Source organism: Miscanthus floridulus, chromosome 12 (assembly GCF_019320115.1).
Source record: "Miscanthus floridulus cultivar M001 chromosome 12, ASM1932011v1, whole genome shotgun sequence".
Classification (NCBI taxonomy): domain Eukaryota; kingdom Viridiplantae; phylum Streptophyta; class Magnoliopsida; order Poales; family Poaceae; genus Miscanthus; species Miscanthus floridulus.
In genome coordinates this window covers 1189844-1210750 of record NC_089591.1, presented here as the reverse complement: position 1 = coordinate 1210750, position 20907 = coordinate 1189844, and the positions used below count along the sequence as shown (strand labels likewise).

The 20907-nt window shown below is 42.3% G+C and overlaps 1 long non-coding RNA gene across 10 annotated transcripts; it reads left to right on the top strand.

The window, feature by feature from the left end:
- The first annotated feature begins 9831 nt into the window (after positions 1–9831).
- On the top strand, positions 9832–19369 carry LOC136496404 (uncharacterized). Of its 10 annotated transcripts, none has more exons than XR_010769043.1 (9): positions 9832–10207; positions 10357–10468; positions 10572–12802; positions 14647–14795; positions 15511–15624; positions 15892–16497; positions 18583–18662; positions 18755–19008; positions 19092–19369. It is a non-coding gene; the product is annotated as an uncharacterized lncRNA (long non-coding RNA). The 10 variants fall into 10 exon arrangements; XR_010769049.1 differs by having other exon boundaries at positions 9832–10468; positions 10572–12425; positions 12724–12787; XR_010769046.1 differs by having other exon boundaries at positions 9832–10468; positions 10572–12425; positions 12724–12802.
- Positions 19370–20907: the final 1538 nt, after the last annotated feature.

Here is a 20907-nt window from a genome sequence, read left to right as displayed (position 1 = left end):
ACTACGGCTATTGCATTAACTGCCTGTACCCGGCGATGGGTGACAACTAGGACCAAGGGCAATGGTCACCCCGTATCTCTCATCTGATGCTTTTGTTGGAGATGACTACCTACTGGCATTGTATCTAAACTAAAAGTGTGTGTGTGGCTATAAAACTATTTGCTTCCGCTATTTTAGATTGAACTTGGTTTGTAATAACTTTATATTCTAAACTTTGATGTATCCAACTGTCATTACGAACTTCATGTAACATGTGACGGTACTTGCTAAACTTGTACGATCTTGGTTTGTATGTCGATTGGTTTGAAATCCTTCGTGGTTTCACGGACTACCGGGTTATACGGGCTTAAGTTTGCCAAATTATCTGCTTCGGCAGAAGATTTCCTTACTTAATCTCGTATAATTGGTCGGTTCAGTTATAGCTGGCATCAGAGCAAGGTTTAGCAGGTTACTGTTCATGCGTGTATTTAAAACAAAAGGGTTTTGTGTTACAAAACTAATTGCAAACTATAGTATATAGGTGTTTCAACCTCTAATTAAAAACTTAAGAGTGTGCCAGTGGTCATATCCTTTATGCCTAGTTAAGGACTCTAGGTGGCTTATTTAAGTACTGACTTGGGGGTCTTTGCATCATATTTCTATTTCATCGCTCATACGGCGTGCTATTGTATGAGTGCCATTCATTTGAGTGGTAATGTATGGATCCATTGCCTCTACGCCTCGGTAAGTAAGAGTTGTGAGAGCATGATCGGATACACTGCCGATCTAGGGAAGTGCTTATATGATGCCGAATTATTTACATGCCATACGCGTGTTTGTATGAAGGTATCCAATGTGTGGGGAAAATTCCGTCCTATGGTGACGATGCCGTCGATAGGACGATGGTTCGTGTAGTTGCTTCTATGGTACGCGTATCTGGGGATGCATGTAGAACGAGTAGATTACCTTACTATTTTCGTGCAGATTTTTCATACTGTCAGGGTTTGGGCTGAAGTGGATCTTTTGCAGGTACATAACAGCGCTATCGTGTAGTCCGTATTAGCTACGTTTATGAGAGACCGTTGTATGCCACCATTTATGCCGCTAGCAATTGTTATTTTTCCTAAGTTTGTGAGAACGTATGGAACGTGCATGCATCATGTTGTTACCTATCATTCATGGCATTGTTCCTCCCCTTATAAGTGATTATCTCATTTTGATAAAAATAACAACTTAACCTTGTTCTCACATAAGTAATAAAACAAATTTGCTACAGATGGCACGCACAAAGCAGACCGCTCGCAAGTCCATCGGAGGCAGAGCTCCCTGCCATCAGCTTGCTCCACGTACCCGTCAGCGCCACATGTTTCTTAGAGAGTTTGGGATGCCTACACTCTTGTGGAGAGTGCTCAGCTATGTAGGCTATCCTGATGGAATGGAGCCCCGCTACTTCTGGACAAATGAGCAGTTGGGGGAATGTCTTTTGGTTACTGTGGAGGCCGTTGTTCGTCCCCGAGGTGACGGTTCTGAGTGGACTAGTTGGCGTTATGAGTCAACTGGCAGGACTGCTGAAGAAGCAGCTGACAGGGCAACCTTTGGGATACTAAGGGATATCATGGATCGTTTTCCTCAGGAGTTGGCAGTCGCTTTAGTTGGAGTCTTTCCAAGGGGCAACCCCTTCACTGACTCATGGCAGCAGGCAAGAGGAATATCTTTGGAGATTGGTGCAGCAGAAGGACAGAATAGTGATAACCCTGCCATGAGCGCCATGTTCACAGTGATGAAGGATTTCAATGGAGTAGAAGGTAGCCTGAGACGTGTGTCTGGTGCTCTTGGTCATGCCCGCGATGACCGACGTCAACTTCAGAGGGATCACGATGCTGAGATTGAGAGGCTTAGTGCAGAGATGGCTCAGTTTACTCGTTAGAGGGATCAGGCGACCCAGAGGACTGGAGTCTGTGAGGGAGACGTACATGCACTGAGAGAGCAGGTTGAGCGTCTGACCACTGCCAACAGGAATGCTGAGCGCATGTTGATCCATGTGCTCCACCAGAGGAATGAAGTCTGGTCCGCAGAAGATGTTCTGAGAGCTCGACAGGTTGAGCTAGAGCAGTAGCTGGCCAATGCAGAAAAGTACAACGACAACCTACATGAGGAGGTTCATCAGCTAAATAACCAGCTCCACCCTTATGTTCCGCCTGGAGCCGTAGAGATGGATCTAAATGAGGACGAGGATCTCGAAGAGCTTGAGGCACCAGCTGATGATGACGACGATGATGTAGATAGTGACGATGTCGACATCTCCGACCTAGACAGCGACCACGATGAGTAGGCTAGTAGTTGTTGTGCTAGCTACTAGGGTTTTGTTTACAACGACCTTTTGAATGGTTGACATATCTGGCATGTACTCATGACTAGAAAGACTAAGACCTTGATGTAATGTTGGAAAACTTGGATGTGTTTGTGGCGATATCTGAACATCAAAAGTCCAGTGTATGTATGCTGGCAATTTGGTTGTAATGGACGCGATGTGTGCGCTTAAGTAATCTAATTAGTAATGTTGTGTTAATTGGAATGACTTATTGTGCTCGTTTTTATTGTATGAATTTATTCTCTCTAGTGAATTTAGTACGGCATAATTTTTCATTCACCCGCAAATTCTACAACATCGCTTAATAATTACTATTGCTGAAATATGCAGATGCCGAACACTCACCGTACCATGTATGACGCCACTGAGGCAGGTGGCAGTGCCACTGGGAATGAGAACCGTGATCAACCACCACCACCTCCTCCTCCACCGTACATCACAAAACAGTTCTTCGCACAGTTCCTTGGAAGTCAACGCAACATGGAGGGCATGCAGCAGAACATGGAAGCTACATTGCGCCATATTGCTGACAACACCCGCCATGGGTTAAACCCAGGTGGACATGAAGCGAATCAGCATAGTAGTTTCAAGGACTTTATGGACACCAGACCACCAATTTTTAAAGAAGCCTCAGAGCCATTGGATGCGGAAGAGTGGATAAACACCATGGAAGATAAGTTTCATGTTCTAAGGATGACATAAGTGTTGAAAACTGAGTATGCAGCTCATCAGCTACAAGGCCCTGTAGGAATGTGGTGGAAGCACCACCGCACCACTTTTCCCCCCAATGCCCACATTACTTGGAGGGAATTCACTGAAGCTTTTCGTGGGGTTTACATTCCACCTGGTTTGACAGAAATGAAGTTTGGAGAATTTCTAGATAATAGTCGACATTTACTTCTCTGAACAAATTGCAAATATCCTTCAAACTGATTCAGATCCTAAGTCAATGAAAGAGTGCAAGAAGCGCTCGGACAGGGATAAATGGAAGGTAGCAATTGAAACAGAGATTGCCTCGCTTTATAAAAGGGAAGTGTTTTCGGCCGTATTGCCAACACCCCCTGGTATCTTCGCTGTGGGATACAAATAGGTTTTCGTCCGTAAAAGGAAAGAAAACAATGAAGTGGTGAGATATAAAGTAAGGCTTGTGGCACAAGGTTTTACGCAAAGACCTGGTGTTGATTTTAACGAAACTTACTCTCCGGTAATGAGTGGAATAACATTCCGATCTTAATATCACTGGTAGTACAAAATCATCTATCTATGTAGTTGATGGACGTAGTGACCGTATATTTATATGGGTTATTAGATTCAGACATATACATGAAAGTACCTGATGGTATTAGTATACCGAATCCCATGGCAAATCGCAATATGTATTGTGTTAAGTTGCAGAAGTCATTATATGGCTTGAAACAGTTGGGCAGAATGTGGTACAATCGGTTAAGTGAATTCCTTATTACAAAAGGATACACAAACAATGATGACTGACCGTGTGTCTTCATTAAAAAAATCAATAACAGGATTTTGTATTATACCGGTGCACGTTGATTGTCTAAATATCATTGGCAATGAACCCGATATTAATGAAGCACGTCATTATTTAAAGACGGAGTTTGAATAAAAAGATTTGGGTCAAACCAAATTCTGCTTGGGTTTACAACTTGAGCATTATAATTCTAGTATGTTTGTATACCAAGCTGCCTATGTCCAGAAAGTATTGGAGAAATTCAATATGGACAAGTCATATCTAACAAAAACCCTGATGGTAGTGAGATCCTTAGATATTGAGAAGGATCCTTTTAGACCTCGGGAGGAAGAAGAAGAGATATTGGTACCTCATGTCCCATATCTTAGTGCCATTGGAGCACTAATATATCTTGCTAATAGCACCCGGCCGGATATTGCATTTGCAGTAAACTTGCTAGCAAGACATAGTGCTGCTCCCACCAAATGTCATTGGGTAGGAGTTGAAACCGTTTTGAGGTATCTCAATGGCACAAGAGATCTTGGATGATTTTACAGTAGAAATCAAGATCCAATTTTGTTGGGATATACAGATGCTGGTTATTTATCAGATGCCCACAATGGCAGATCACAAACAGGCTTTGTTTCCTTGCAAGCTGGAATAGCAATAGCTTGGAGGTCTTCAAAGCAGACTTTGGTGTCTAGTTCCACCAATCATTCTGAAATAATTGCTTTGTATGAAGCATCACACGAGTGCGTGTGGCTTCGCACAATGATAAACCACATGATGCAATCATGTGGTATTGGTGCACTTGAGACACCAACCATTATCTTTGAAGATAATGTGGCATGTGTTGTGCAGATGGAATTAAGTTATATTAAGAGTAATTTGATGAAACATATTACTCCAAAATTGTTCTATCCACATGAACTACAAAAGAATGGAGAAATAGAAATCTTGCAAACTAAGTCTTGTGATAATCTTGCGGATTTATTCACAAAGTCTCTACCATACTCTACATTCCATAAATGTGTTGAAGGAATTGGTATGAGAAGGCTAAGAGACTTGCAAGAATCAGGGGGAGAGTCCCTCTGAATCATGACCTGCATTCAAACATCACATTGCACTCTTTTCTTTATATGAGTTTTACTCTTCTGGAGTTTTCTCGTGTAAAGTTTTTAATGAGGCAATGTCAACACATAATAAATATCATATTATCTATTTTTCCCTACAGGGTTTTTTCTAAGATAATATTATTACATATTGATCTTTGATCAAATTGTTTTTAGACTATGTCTTTGGGTACACCTAAAGGGTCTATTAACATTGGGAGTAATATATATCATGGTGTTTCTCCTTATTTTCCCACGGGGTTTTAAGGAGTTTTGCATAGTATATTATATACTTTGGTTTTTTCCCATAGGGTTTTCCAAAGCTTCAAGATGGTGACTGATAAGCAAACAAAGACACCTACAAGGAACCAATTGATCAAGGGAGAGTGTTAAAATTAATGATGGTTCCTGTAGACACATCCAAAAGGCGCCTAGTGACTGTGTCACTGACGCACAACTGCTCCATCTATGGGGCTTGTATAAATATCTTTACTGTTCATCAATACAATAACATCCATCACTTTTCACAGCTCCACTTTTCATTCATAATAGTTTTGAAGAGTCCGTTGGAGGCGATTTTGGATCATATATTAGGTAAATATGGCTTTATATATCCTTTTTGTTAACCTCTTAAAGTTGCTCTAAGATTTTTTAGATAATGATGTTGCTCCAAGATGTATAATGAAATTTTCATATATGAACATTAATTCAGGTGACAACATAATATTATTTTTCTGAATCGTCAATTAATTACATAAAACTATAAATATAAAATGTATAAATAAAAAAAACCGTAGCCTGCATGCTGATTTGAACCACTGGCCATGAAAATAACTGGTACGGCCACATGGCCATGAAAGGGCACCACTGGCTAATTTGATTCTTGATAAGAGCATTTCTTTACAGCAATTGGTTGCTATAAAATATGCAAAAAAAAGTAGCTTAATCAACAATTGCCCATTCTTATTGTTTCACCGATGTACCTCGCTAACCTTAGAAGACCGAGCCGTGCATTTCTTAACGCGGTAGTACTGATCTTGTTTGTGTCTTGTAAAAGAAAATCCTCAAGTCAAACACTGCACACTGTTTTTTAAAAGAAATTTCGCATGCTCTGGGTAACAAGTTCTTCTAAAATTGCTCGGCAGCGGAGTGACAAGAGGGGTCCACCATTTCTAAAATCAAAAGTATTGTCTTAATGTTAAGATTTACATTTAACTTTCACATCTAAGCATTCCGACGGAATGAGAAAATTTGATATCAACTTGAAATTTTGTTCAAATTTAAAAATTAGAAAAACAAAAACAATATAATAAGCAAAAAGATTCGCAATGGCCACGAAAACAATGGGCTGGATCATTACTACTCTTCATGGTCAATGGTCATGAAAATTAGAGGCACCATTCGCTAACTTGTTTGCTTTGAGAGCATTTGTTTACAGCAATTGGTTAGTACTCCTAGATAGGTTAAAAAAAGGGGGGGGGGGGGGGCAGTAATTGTTTTGTCGGTGTATCTATCCCAATCTAGAAACTTATGACTATTAATTAGTGTGTTAATCAAGCAAAATTCTGATATAGAAAGAGCAAAATGATGATGTACCACTGTAGTTAATGAATAGAGAAAGAAAGAAAAATAGTTTCTTATATAGGAAACTATATCTAGACCTAGTCGAGAACCAAAATATGAATAAACGTGATTGGTAGATGATATAAGAGAATCATTTGATTGACCACTCAAATTTTAATTTTGAAAAAACTATCCATTAGAAATGTGGTTTCTATATACATTATTGCTTATTTGACTTGAAAGCATAGAAATCATGTCATAATTTCTAGGTTGGGACTGCCATTATTAGAAAATAGGTCGTGCATTTCTTAATTTACTTTGCGTCTGGCAAATAATTATCAAAAGTAGCTGTCCATTGGCTGTACCTGTTTCTATATTGGTTTTAGTACCAGTATTATGTATAGGAATTATTTTACTTTTGGGCACGCAATATGCCGAGGAAAAAAATATACGTAACTACTAGTAGTATAGAAAAGCCTTCTTCTGTCTCATTCCCCAGTCGCTGTGAGTACGCTGTGGGAAGCAAGCGATCAAGAGCCAGGAGGAAGATAGCAGCCATGGCCGACTACATACTCAGCGGGATGCTTGCTTCGGCAGTCGTCAAGGTGGCCCGTGACAAGTTGGAGACGCCTGCCGCACATGGAGGAGTTGAAGTAGAGGATGGATGCCGTGGCGGTAGCGGGAGTGGCTGATGCGCTCCTTATGTATGGATGGATGCGGTGCGGTAGCGGGAGTGGCTGATGCGTCTCGAGGACGCCGCCTACGGCATCTGGGACATGGTCGACGAGCTCCAAGCCAACAAGTGGAAACCGGTATGTATGTGAAAACACTGACAGTAGATCTAGCTTGTCATGCCAGTATGTAAAGAATAGTTATTCAGATTATTGTCAGAAAGTGCTTGTGCTTACCGTGACAGGAATTCATTGGTCATTAATTTGTATTCTATATTCTACTAGGTGACAGAGGTGCACCGCCCCTGCCTCCCAGTCGCAACTGCACGCAAAGGGACGAGCATTGGCCCTGTTCGCTTCTCTTACGAGCCGTATTATTTCAGCGAACGAACAGTATTTTTCTCTCACAACAAATCAACGAACAGTACTTTCAGACATGGCTTTGCAGCAAAGATGCAGGGGGGCAATTGCATCCTTTCTCAACTGTCAAATAAAGGCGAGCATCAGGATTCAAGCGATGTGGAGCTGATAATGAAGCGCCTCCACGAGTTACTACTACATGGGGGTGGTGGTGTCGTTCTGGACGACCTATGGCCAGATGACAGCTCTGATTTGATGGGCTGCCCTCAGGGTTCAGGGAAGGAAGACCGCAAGGTGATTGTCATGGTGGTAACCACGCGCAGCCAAAGAGTCGCAAGGGGACTATGTGCGGATATTATTCGCCGCGTGGATCCCCTCAATGTTGTGGACTCCTGGCATCTGCTGGAGCGAAAACTTGGCTTTGCAACTAGACTGGAGCTGAAGTGGTTGCTACGCAAGATTGCTATCAAGTGCTCGAGTGTTCCTTTAGCAATTCACGCGATTGGGTCCACGCTGCGCTCCAAGAGTCCTCAAGAGTCACTTCTGGAAGTGGGAGGAGGAGGGCGGATACGTCCTCAAGAGTCACTTCTGGAATTGGTTGGTTATTAATTTGTATTCTATATTCTACTAGGTGACAGAGGTGCACCGCCCCCTGCCTCCCAATTGCAACTGCACGCAAAGGGACCAGCATTGGCCCTGTTCGCTTGTCTTGTGAGCCGTACTATTTTAGCGAACGAACGATGTTTTTCTCTCACAACAAATCAGCGAACAGTACTTTCAGACATATGGCTTTTCAGCAAGGATACAGGGGCGCGAAAGAAAACCTCGATGAGTTATTACTGCTTCAGCATGGCCTTGGGAATAGTCTGGCATTTAGGAGGGACGCCGATAAAGGAAAAATGGAACAATCTGCTGACGATGCTTATCCAATAACACTATCTTTTGCTGGTACTGATAATAATAGTAATGAAGATTACATTGTGGGACGGGATAAGGACAGACAGGGATGGGAGGCATGGGAAAAACAACTCTTGCAAAAATGGCCACCACCACCGTAATCAGAGATTACGCTCGGGCATGGGTCACTGTGGGACGGGGGTTTGATTTGAAGAAAATAGGCAATTGCATCCTTTCTCAACTGTCAAATAAAGGCGAGCATCAGGATCCAAGCGATGTGGAGCTGATAATGAAGCGCCTCCACGAGTTACTACTACATGGGGGTGGTGGTGTCGTTCTGGACGACCTATGGCCAGATGACAGCTCTGATTTGATGGGCTGCCCTCAGGGTTCAGGGAAGGAAGACCGCAAGGTGATTGTCATGGTGGTAACCACGCGCAGCCAAAGAGTCGCAAGGGGACTATGTGCGGATATTATTCGCCGCGTGGATCCCCTCAATGTTGTGGACTCCTGGCATCTGCTGGAGCGAAAACTTGGCTTTGCAACTAGACTGGAGCTGAAGTGGTTGCTACCCAAGATTGCTATCAAGTGCTCGAGTGTTCCTTTAGCAATTCACGCGATTGGGTCCACGCTGCGCTCCAAGAGTCCTCAAGAAATCAGATCGGTGCTCAAGAGTCACTTCTGGAAGTGGGAGGAGGAGGGCGGATACGGCGATGAGCTATCAGTGCATGCCACCGAATCTGAGATTATGCTTTGCTTACTGTGCAATCTTTCCAGAGGGCCACAAGAAGACCGCAAGGTGATTGTCATGGTGGTAACCACGCGCAGCCAAAGAGTCGCAAGGGGACTATGTGCGGATATTATTCGCCGCGTGGATCCCCTCAATGTTGTGGACTCCTGGCATCTGCTGGAGCGAAAACTTGGCTTTGCAACTAGACTGGAGCTGAAGTGGTTGCTACCCAAGATTGCTATCAAGTGCTCGAGTGTTCCTTTAGCAATTCACGCGATTGGGTCCACGCTGCGCTCCAAGAGTCCTCAAGAAATCAGATCGGTGCTCAAGAGTCACTTCTGGAAGTGGGAGGAGGAGGGCGGATACGGCGATGAGCTATCAGTGCATGCCACCGAATCTGAGATTATGCTTTGCTTACTGTGCAATCTTTCCAGAGGGCCACAATTTAAAAGCCAAAAAGATGGCCAGCTCCTCGACCGGAGCCACCCTCCACGTCGCCCCAGATCTTCGCACACGTTAGATCTTGTGATGGACGGTCCAGATCGCTTGGAGCGGATTTGATGGGAAGCGGCTGCACGTGCTTCTCCTACAATTCTTCTGCTTCTATTCAGCTTCTCCGGCTTCTCGTCCGAATCCAGCGAAACAAATATATACCCAGCTTCTGCTTCTCCTTCCGACGCTTCTTCTCTCCCCCTCCACTCTCTCCTCTTCGCTCTCTCTCTCCCGACCTCTCCCAACGCGGCTAGGGCAACGGCCACCTGCGCGAGCGGGCCGCGGCAGCGGCCGCCCTCCTCCTCCCCCGGCGTGCTGGCTGTGCCAGCACTGCCGGCTCACTGCTCCAGGCGCTGGCGGGGCGCGACGGTGCTCCCGGCCTGCGGCACGGCGCCGTGCGTGGCCACCGGCCGTCGTTGTCCCCAGCCACGGCGCGGCGCGATCGGGCCCCGACGGCGGCTGGCCGCTGGCGTGGGTGCCCCCAGCGTTGCCTCCTCCCGGCGGTCCGCGTGCGCTCGACGAAACCCTAGCGGCGGCGGCTCAGATCGGCGGTTGCATCTGCCGGTACGTCACCGTCTTCTTCTCCTACTTCCTCCCATGCCTCCTCCTCCAGATCCCCTCTCCCCAGTCCGATGTCGGCGCCGTGCAGCGAACGAGCTTGGCCCCGTGAGGCCCGCTCGCTTCACCTCCCCTCGCTCCGCCTTTTCCTCTAGGCCCCGACATACGGGTGGAAAGAGCCATCCTCCTGGACCTCTCCCTGGCAGGGCCGACCATGTGGTGGTTTGAGGAGGCGGAACGGCCGAACAGCGCTGTGGCGCGGGGCGGGTGTGTTCATCTCATTTATGCTTTTAATTGATGCGTTTTTAGATTGATTTGGTCGATCTACATTTGATTTGGTGAATCTGTATTTTATTTTGGTGGATTGCAGTTTGGTAACCGATTTGGCTCCTGCTGCACCGTGCTGCTTGGTCTCCTCTCCTTGCCTGAGGGCAATCCTCCATTTAGAACCTCCGTAGTCTGCAGTCTCCGACCTGTGCTGTGCGTTCTGGCTGCGACCATCGCATTTCTGCAGTGTCCTGTACCCAAATCAGCACCTATGTATGCGCCTTTGTGAGATTTTAGAAAGTAATGTTGTAAATTTGCTAGGGTCTGCTCATTAGCTATTCAAACCACAGTGCTTCAAATGAAATTAGGCTCATTATTTGATCATTGTTAACCACAAATAGAAGTACGACTATCAGGCTAAAAAATTCCTTTTCCCGCTATAAAAAAGGACCATCTGCTTAGCATACTAATACTATCTAGGATATGTTAATTTTAGTGTCTGCAATTCTAGCTTCAATGCATTTTTTTATTAGAAGTTGTCCTGAATGTAAAGCTTCAGGGAAAAAAAATAGTGGCTTAGTATCCCAGAGGAAGCACAATGTTCTTAAAAGTGACAATTGTCTTGCTGAATTCTGCCGCAATGTCCTAACTTGGTGTTTCTCTCACATGGTTAGTAGTTTTGGTCTTGTCCTGCTACCATTCTTCTATGGTCTTTCCTGAGCTGACAGATGTTTCCTATGAATCATGTGTCTGAATTGCTAATATGTCCATGCTTTGGTTGCCATGTAATGAAAATAGATCTCTTTGTTCCGTCTCTGCGGATCCATGGCATTAGCAAAGCATTATTCTCCCTTTTATGTTACAAAACCCATTAGCTCCTGAGATAGAAGCCGTGTCCACATCGGCAGAAATTTTTTTGACCGTTAGATCTCCCGATCCGACGGCCCAGGCCCCCAGCAAGAATTTTCTAGAATCGGCTTCGGATTACACTGTGGGCTTTCTCCAGCTTCTCCACAGATTTCTTGTGTTACGACCGTTCCCTCCTAGCTTCTCTACAGAATCATAGTCAGGATTCCAGCTTCTTCCGTCCTCGGCCCATACTCTTCCCGATGTTTCTCTTCCCGACCCCGACGTCTTCCCGCACCACGGCGCCTAGGCCGCTCCCGACGGTGCTGGGGCCCGGCAGGCATGCCGCGACGCCGGGGGAGAGGGAGAGGAGAGCCGCACGGCGCGCTGCCTGGGCGACGGCGCAGCCGGTTTGGTGCACGGCGGCGCGCGTGGACCCCGGCGGCAGCCGTCCCCACCATGGCACTACGCTAGCAGGCACCACCGGTGGCTGCCGGCGTGGCTTCCCCACGGCGCTGACTGCTCCCGCTGGTCCGCATGTGCTCCACGAAACCCTAACTCCCTGTGCTTGACGACCGCGAGCTGCTCCTGGCGACGCGACCGCTCGGATCCTCAGCATTGGACTGTTAACAAGTAATGTGGTCATTGAATTATTGGTCTCACAACAAATTCTGTACAGTTAGTCAGTCTGCTAATGGTCTGTAGTGGATCTTGTGTAGGTGCAATTTTTGCCTGACTATGGTGTATAAAATCGACTATTCAATTCTTCTGCTTTTATTTCAAATTCATTTTTTGTTCCCGATATATCTAAATATCTGCCAACTTTTGATTGTAGGTGTGTTCCCAAGTTTATGAATTTTGAAACTTTGATTTCACATTGAGGCAGTTCATGTACACTTTTTTTATTGCACTATGCGATGTGCAACCGAATAAGACCTAAAATGAATAGCGTAGAGCATCGACCTGGCTCCATCTGTTCTAGCACCAGTTAATACATGATTTCATTTGTTCTGACTAATTTTATGTGTTCCGCCTAATTTATGTAATTGTTTTTTTATGTGTGCACAGGTTGTGCTGAATCTGCTTCCTTTGCAAAGCACTGTTGCTGCAAGTATACATATATGTGTTGAGCCTTTGTAAATATGCCCATTTATTGCTGAATGTTAAATAGCTATTGCACTTATTTGGGGACTTTTATACCATACACAGTACTGTGAATTTTTTTTAATTTTGCTTGCAAGATAATCCATTTTGTTTTTTCATGTTGTCCCATTGTAACACATTATGATAGGATAGTTCCTGCGATTAATTGGTTCAGAGCCTTTTGAAACCAATTTTTCTGATAGTCTGCTACTTTTTCTTTTTTATCATTTTCGACTGACCCTCCTCCCTTTAAAATATGATGTCAGATGAAAACAGTGCAGACTAAAAGGTGTCCGCGGAGAAAACTGTGCTAGGGACGGCAAGCACAAGGTGATTGATTTACAGGTTGGCAACTTGCTTAATGCCTCATTTGTAGTAAGGAATGCTTCTTTTCAATGCATGGTGTTCATACTAAGTACAAAAAATTCAGTCTCATGTCATCTAACAGTGGGGGCTTCCCCTGCTGTTTTCCTGGTTAGAAAAAAAAGGGTTCTGTTTTGATTCCTTATATTGATCTAAGTTACCTTATGTTACCAGAATAGGATGTTGTTTGACTACTTTGTGAGATTTTAAAAAGTAATGTTGTAAATTTGCTAGGGTCTGCTCATTAGCTATTCAAACCACAGTGCTTCAAATGAAATTAGGCTCATTATTTGATCATTGTTAACCACAAATAGAAGTACGACTATCAGGCTAAAAAAAATCCTTTTCCCGCTATAAAAAAGGACCATCTGCTTAGCATACTAATACTATCTAGGATATGTTAATTTTTGTGTCTGCAATTCTAGCTTCAATGCATTTTTTTATTAGAAGTCCTGAATGTAAAGCTACAGGGAAAAAAATAGTGGCTTAGTATCCCAGAGGAAGCACAATGTTCTTAAAAGTGACAATTGTCTTGCTGAATTCTGCCGCAATGTCCTAACTTGGTGTTTCTCTCACATGGTTAGTAGTTTTGGTCTTGTCCTGCTACCATTCTTCTATGGTCTTTCCTGACCTGACAGATGTTTCCTATGAATCATGTGTCTGAATTGCTAATATGTCCATGCTTTGGTTGCCATGTAATGAAAATAGATCTCTTTGTTCCGTCTCTGCGGATCCATGGCATTAGCAAAGCATTATTCTCCCTTTTATGTTGCAAAGTGATCTTTCAACAACAACAACAACAACAAAGCCTTTAAATCCCAAACAAGTTGGGGTAGGCTAGAGTTGAAACCCAGCAGAAGCAATCAAGGTTTAGGCACGTGAATAGTTGTTTTCCAAGCACTCCTATCTAAGGCTAAGTCTTTGGGTATATTTCATCCTTTCAAGTCTCCTTTTATTGCCTCTACCCAAGTCAACTTCGGTCTTCCTCTGCCTCTCTTCACGTTACTATCCTGGCTTAGGATTCCACTACGCACCGGTGTGGATTTTGTACTACATATGTTGGATTATTGATGCAATACTTTGCTTGTTACGCAATAAAGTGTTAGTCCATACTTAGTTCATCAGACGACCTCAAATGGTTAGACCAATTGTTTAAGTTTGAGTTACGCAATTACATGCTTTCCAGTCGACTTTGAGCCTAAAATAAATTGTTACTACTTAAATAATTAGCCAATCCTTCTGCAACCAAACAGTTCTGTATGAACTGCTAATTTAGCAATGCAATTTTAGGGCTCTGCAGCCTCGACTTATTCTTTTTTCTGGTGATGCAAATTTATATCTATTTCTATGCACTGGGTGTGTTTTTCTGGTTGAATGGGCGTCCTAAAGTCACTGCACATGCTTCATAGAGTACCGTTCACATAATCAAAACCAATGATTAATCAGTTCTTAGCTATTTCATTTTTTCCAACACAACAAACAATATTCAGGAATTGACCAGTTGAGTTTTTTTTAATGGATATTGTTTTTACATTTCCAGTGCATACAGAAAAGGCATTAATGCAGACTTGGAATCTCATAAGCCATTGCAGCGTCAAACGAAACATATTTGGATGTCTGGCAAAACATATTTTAACAAGTATAGATCAAAGAAATCTATGCCTAAATTGTATGCATGTATACAAGTTAGTCCAGAAGGGATGCATATGTTTGCTGGATTAGTTTTTAAATTCGGTGCTGAAACTCGAAATGTTCAGAACTCTGCACTGGCGCCATAATTTAGACAAATAATCAGTTATAACTAATCTTAGTTTGTTCCTATACAGTGATGCGCCTCAGAATTTTTCCATGCCTGTATCACTATGTTTTCTCATTTGGGGCTAAAGCAAACTCGGGTTCCAGCTTATGAAAATAAGTTGTTGGTGGTCTGGTGGAGGATTTCGCAACAACGAAGTGAAAAATCCAGAAATGAAAGGTATGTGCTTCTCTCCATTATAATTCTTCACAGGCTCTTATTTCGTAGAGTTCCTGTCAGCGTCACATGGCCTTGTTACGAATTCTCCGTTCTTGAGATCATCAGGTTTTATGCTTTCGGCGCAAGCTAGAATGACATCGTTAATAACATGTCAAGCCCTTGTGAAAAAATCAGCTCTCCAGAAAGTGATTAGTGACACACCTGCTTTTTCACTTCTACACAGTTTTTCTTATTTTGTTATGACCTTCCATTTGCTTGAAATATTACGTGGTTGCATGAAATAGATATCCATAAACAACCCTCAAAGGGACCTTCTTGATCTGGTTGGTACCAAGATTGAGGAGCCTAAGAATGGTTCTAATGTGTTTTAAGGAGTCATGTTCTAATGGTACCTTTTAAAAAAGCGATGAGAATAGCAATTTAAGGTTCTGCCTTACTGCTATGGTAACCTCTAAAAAAACGATGACTTTAGTGCTTTAGGCTTGCGCATTACTGCCTCTGTAACTTATTGCTCAGCAGTATTGCAACTCTTCTGATGTCGTTCACACTTCCAGTGACCACACATTCCATATGTACTTATCCCTATGCAGGAGGCGACTTATAACCCTATTATTGGCCTACTCTACAAAAGCCTAATCTCTAAATTTAATTTGCACAACCTTAGCCGTTTACTTATCAACATCATCAGCCTCACAACATGTTTACATCTGTGCAGACACTTCTAACAATTCCTCAATGGACACCTCAGACGACGACAATCAAGGCTGGGAACGCGGGATTTTTTCCTGTGAATAAGGGTCTTCATAGCTCAATCCGGAATGCGTAAATGGTAAGGGCCTGTTTGGAACGCGGGATTTTTTCCTGTGAAAATGAACTGATTCCTGTAAAATTCCTACGCAATTCCTGTGAAATTCCTGCGTTCCAAACAGGCCCTAGGTGTTATAGCCTCAGAATAAATGTGCTTACACACGAAAATTGTTAGAAGGTGTACGTGTAAGGGTAATTTAACAAATTTCTATCATGAAGGGAAGTACCTTACGGTTTACCACCCTGGCCACTATCAACGACTCACATGACCCCACTTTTAATTCTTTAGGCATTTCTTTGAATAAAGTTGGTACCAACCGTACGGGTGACAACAAGATTGTTTATTTGCTGTCACTTCTCTTTGGATGGAAAGTTACTAGCTGGTGCTGCTCATGAGAAGGAGGTAAAATATTCTTTCAGATCCTACGTCTTGCTCTGTCCTTTGGTTTTTGACCCACACCTCCTCACGGTTCAATGCACTGTTTTGTTACACATGTATTGCTGCACGGGACTGATCATTTCTTGTCTGAGTTGGGCTTTATCAGTTGATGAAGACCAGTGCTATGCCCCTGGGCTTTATCAATACAAGATAATTTCTATGCAGTTATTGTTCCCGAATGGTTAATCAGTGTGCCATATTTTTTTCTTTCCTTCTCAATTCTTGGAATTCCATCTGCCTGTCGTAATATAACTGAGAGCTTTCTCCTGCTCGTAGCTATTTTTTATGGCCTCGCTTTTTATGATCTTATTTTTTTGCCATTTGGTACAGATAGAACAGTTAGCTTTTTTGGACATTCTGCAGCCACTTTCCTCTGATAACACATATCGTGTCCATATTGGAGGTGACAATTTTCAATTTGTATAAATCTCAAAGCTCACTTCCGAAGAATTCAAGGTGAGAATTTCCAATCTGTATAATTCTTAAATTTGATGCTACTTAGCATCATCTGTATACTGCTTGTCTTATTTCAGTAAGCCTTCCGTCCTAGAGTCCAGTTGAAGGTTGTGCCATGGCTTAACCATATCACATATAATAGCACAACCGCACAAATTATGTTCAAATCAAATCTTCTTTGCTCCAAAACTATTTTTCTATGAAAAGGACTGGATTAATCCCAACTAAATCTTAAGAATGTTTAGTTTTCTGATAATAGGTACCTTAGTTTTCATTGACATTTTCATATCACCTCATCGAATGCTTGGTACAACAAAGAGGAATAGAGTGAGCTCAAAGTACACTAGAATTAAAATTACAGTGTGGTTCTCTTTGTCAGATTCGTAGCCTTTATGTCATAGGATTGTAAAATTCACCTCTCCCTGCTCTATATGCACAGTGGTAAACCATGTGTTTCATCATCAAAGATACCCAGTTTAGTATACCTTATAGCATTCAGGCTACAGCTCGTTTGACATATGAGTTGTGCTTTCAGCTCACTTAGCACCATCCAAACCGAGTTGCATAGTTCTGGTGCAATGGTTTTTACTCAACATTTAGGCTACACTTCCTTTGGAAATGTTGGAAGCAAAAAATCAGTACCATGTACAGGGCTTTTAATACAGCACAGTAACACTTGCCAAACCAATCTTAGTCATAGATACTTGGCCAAAGAGGTAATTTCAGCCATGGATGACTCCAAACATAGTGGTCTCAACAAATGCGTTGACAACTCTTTTGCTGTGCATTATGACCTATGTAATTTCAAGGCATGGTCAGCTACTACTCATAGAAGAAGATAAGAGGACTATAGAAAATCTACAGCTACATTCTTGTACTTCTACCATTCATTTATGCTACCCAAATTCCACGTGTATTTCTATTGCAATGCCTATTTTCATGTAGTTCTATCAACCATTTATGCTTACCAATATAGTACGTTCCCAGGCAAGATACTACCACTATGCATTATTACTCGGCTTGTTCGGGTGTTCTTAAAAGCAACACTGCTGCAGCCAAAATTCTCACAGTTCACTATACGAAAAGCAGCTGCTGCTTGTAAATTTCCCATTATATCTGCTGAAATTTCCCATCTTTTTTAGCAATATACTGTCTAAAGATCTATCTTACTCAGGTAAAGTATGAAGTCTATTCTAACATTGACACTAAATAAATTACATATAAGAAAATTACAGCTGTATTGTGGCTACTTGGGGGCAATTGTAGATGAGCACATTCAAATTATTAAGATTTATTGACCTCTGATCCCATAAATAAGCACATACATGATTAGTAGACTATTATTTTATAACTGTAAATGAAGAAAGCTTCAGTACAATAGAAAGATAACTAGCTTTTTAAACATCATGGGGTAGATGTAGAAGAGTTTAGCAGCTCAGATTGTGCAAATGTCTTCAGCTTAGTTTAATCAATATTCCATCTATTTATCCTTCTGTTTATTTGACAATCAAATATATACATGGTCAGCGGGACAATAGGAAGCATGCTGCTAAGCCTTCCAAGTTAGGTGACTGATTAGCTTCCCACATCCACATGTTCAGTTGACCAAATATTAACTGATTTGTTGCAGCTTATTGACATGGCATATTTACATAACGCAGATATAGATGTGCTTGCCTATTGTTAGTCCTGATGATTATAATTACAAATATTTTTTACTCTACACATGGATGTATTGTCTATTAGTCCCTTCTTTTAAAAAATGAAATTGCAGTATAGCACCCATTCGGTATTATAATGACCTTCAAAGGAAAAATGACTGACAGGTTCATACTTGTTTTTCCCCTGTTTTCTATATGGAATTTCCCTTTTTCATTTTAATGTGTTATTTCTACACCTTACCACCCTGAAGCATTTATTTTTAGAGTGCTCCGCACAAACTTTATTTACTGAACCACCCAAACCTTAAATGGCCTTCAGAGGTATTATCCTGTATTTATCGACTTCATCACACAACAAAACAATTCTACTGTTTAGATCTCCATGCTATTTTCCAATCCAATTATGATATGTCTATATTTCTAGGTTGGGCTCCCTTGCTGATCTAGGAGCAACACTTTCTCAATCCTGTAGAGAACACCTTCCAAGTTCAGTTCATCCTTTGGGTGAGTTATCCTCTTCATTTGCCTTTCTTACATGTTATCCTGAGACTGTCATATGAACTTAATTGCTGTTGTGTGGTATTCGTCATGTATAGGCGCTGCTCATTGGTTTCCTGGATGGGTAGGATGACAGCCAGGGGCCTCAAGTCATCGCCCCAACCATCTGGTCAAAACTAATGCCGACCTCACACACCAGTTAATCTCATCTCTTCCAACCGAGTTTAGACAGGCAGCAGCTCATATACCACAGTCACAGGAACTATGCGATCCACTGGACGAACTAACCCTTACCATAGACTACTACCACAAAAACGTGCAAAAGCTGCATGGATACTACGAAACCAACAAGGTACGCTTCTAACATCCAGCTATATGTCCCATCTACTACCGCTACCTCACGTATTCAGAAACAATGGATGCCTATGCTTTCAGCAAAAATACATCTCAACCAGACTGCAGACAGAAACGCCGAGCCTAGCAGGCAACCGCTGGGATTGGATGAATGCAACAGAAGAATGATGTACATCAGCATCATCATGCATCGCCTATCACCAGACCTTCACCAGCACCACCACACATCGACAGCGCTACTACCACCGAAGACAACTATTTGTGTACACCGGCTTAGAGATCAGCTACCGTGTATAGCTTTCCTACTATAAAATACTTATCCCTGTAATATATTTCAATAGACCTGTATAACCTCTGAACGTGCTACCGCGCGAGCGCGCGGAATCGCGCGCCAATCCACTAGTATATACTTAAAGACGACCTGATTCACCACTGGACGGCTCTCCAGCTTATCGGGCCATCAGACACACTCTCTACCAGGCAGCTGGCTACCAGGTATACTGGCAAGCTCTTGGACATGTCATTCCTTCAACGTCCAATCTTATTAAACCCATATAAACAATTAATTTCTCTGCCTCCTCGCTTTTCTTTTCCCTTGCACTTTACCTTTGCGTAAGCATGACGCTTCTAAACACATCCGTTCATTATAAGAAAAAAAAATCCCATTTTTTGTTCCTCCATAATCAAGCAATTAACACTAATAATAATACCTACTTATATGTTGCGGTGCTGCCATACTACGTTGGTCTGTACAATATTGTTAGTTAATGAAGGTTCACTAGTTCTTGTAGCTCATTTCTTTTCATTCTTGTGGCTCCAACCAAATGCTTGTCTATTTTGATTCCAAATACAAAGAGCTAAGTTAATCATGCCGTCCCAAAATATAATCATTTCTAAAAATTCGAGGAGAAATTTAAAGAGCAATCAAAAGTCTACCTTTCCCCTCGTTTAAGGCCCTATTTGACAGGGTTTTTCTCCGTGGCTTCTCTACTAGCTTAATCAAAAGCTCTACCAAACAAGCGCATAGGAGAACGGCTTCTAAAGCCAAACAAAATTGGTGAAGTTAAAGCCGTTGACATAAGTCAAAGCCACCAAAACATAGCTTCTCCTGTCTTCACTATTTTTGGAGAAATCCAAGCCCTAGCAAATAGGCTGGAATAGTATTGACTATCTAATTGATAGGAGGCTTTTTTGGCTAACTCACGCTGTAGGCCCTATTTGGAACCGTTTGTCTAAGAATCGATTTTAATCGAATCATAACTTTATGATAAGTTGCGGTCTGTCACACCCAATTTTAAGGATAAAATAGGATGCATAATCTTATGTGCGCCCAGAGATCAGTCACACACATAAACCGATAAATTATAAATAGTATCATCACAAGTGTTTATTACATCACGAATAATAAGACATAGTCTTCACAAAAATATAGTGGAAGTATAAAGAAAAATCTCTCGCGGAAGCTCCATATCACAGGACGTCAACTGGTTGACCATAAGTCTAGTAATCCTCAGGAAAGTCGTCATTACCATAGCCATCTGTTACCCATCCGGGATTTTTATCCAAATAATAAAAATAAACAAGCGTAAGTACGTGTCGTACTCAACAAGTGTAATATGTGGTTCTTGAGGCTCAAAAGGCTTGACATAGGTTCAACAACATTCAGCTTTTAGTTGTCACCATTTTAGCATAAGAGTAGCAACAAGTTGTTTCAATCCCAAATTAAAACACAAGATCAATGTAACATGAATAATGAAGAGCATAAACGGATAATTCTTAGTGATCATCTATTCCATAAGGGTTCCAAGGCCGCTCGTGACCGTGAGCACGACTGATATACCAGTTTTAACAACTGCAGAGGTTGTACACTTTTACTGTGAGTCGTGATACCCATATG